The following is a 990-nucleotide window of genomic DNA, read 5'->3' as shown; positions in this document are numbered from 1 at the left end:
AATCACTGAAAGCGGCGCGGCTCGACAAATCCCCGTCAGTAAAACGATTCCTTGATCTATTTCTGGCGTAGTCCAAGCTATTTGCACTAACGGTCGCGTCTGGTGTGACATGCTGTTGCGTTAAAATCTCGAGTTTTACTCATTCATCAGCTTGCTCCGATCCGGCGCTGCGTGGCAGCACGTAATTTCAAATGTTGAAGATTCATCGTATAGACGTCGTATAGAGGTAAAGAAGACGGCTCATTAACAACTGAAAACGTTCGATCGATTGCGATGTTCACCAGATGCTACGATCTTTCACAGACGTCTCCGCGACGTACGTGTGCTATCTGGGATAGAATTACCACAACAAATTAATTCAAGTACTTTACTATAGCATAGTTAAAAAACACTGTAGTATTTAATATACATTACTATATTATTTTTTCATGTGGGTATTCACCAAGGATTTCTCTCTCTGTCTCTTATATTCAAAAAGTTGTAGCTCACATTCAGTAAGTCAATCTGGTCACTAGCGTTTACTACAACGTTGTAAAAAAACACATTTGAATAAATTACTGGACATAGTTTACGCTATCAAACTACTATAACAAATGTGATCTGCCAAAGATAAATATCAGAAGAGAAATAACAAATAAAATCGCAGTATTGATATTGTTTTGCATCCATTCCCCTCACAGATCAGCATTCAGTAACAGCAACATTATCACTTCAAGCATTGAAACAATCATTCACACGAACATATAAAACACAAAATCACTCAGGTCTGAATGAACTTAGCATGTTTTCCTCACATCATGTTTGTTGTCTGCTGATCTAAGTGTTCAAACAGTGCTGTACTCGATTAAAACAAGGAAACTGCCTCCTCGCAGAGTATTGCAGAAACAAACTGTAAAGTGTAGTTTGCAGTTATCTAAATAGCGAAAAACTGAATTGCTCACCTCTCCTCAGAAGACTGACGCTACAGCTGCGAAAGCTTCTTCTTCTTTT

The sequence above is a fragment of the Sinocyclocheilus rhinocerous genome, unplaced genomic scaffold (genome assembly GCF_001515625.1).
Source record: "Sinocyclocheilus rhinocerous isolate Xijiao unplaced genomic scaffold, SAMN03320098_v1.1 scaffold5572, whole genome shotgun sequence".
Taxonomy (NCBI): domain Eukaryota; kingdom Metazoa; phylum Chordata; class Actinopteri; order Cypriniformes; family Cyprinidae; genus Sinocyclocheilus; species Sinocyclocheilus rhinocerous.
This window is presented reverse-complemented; position numbering follows the sequence as displayed.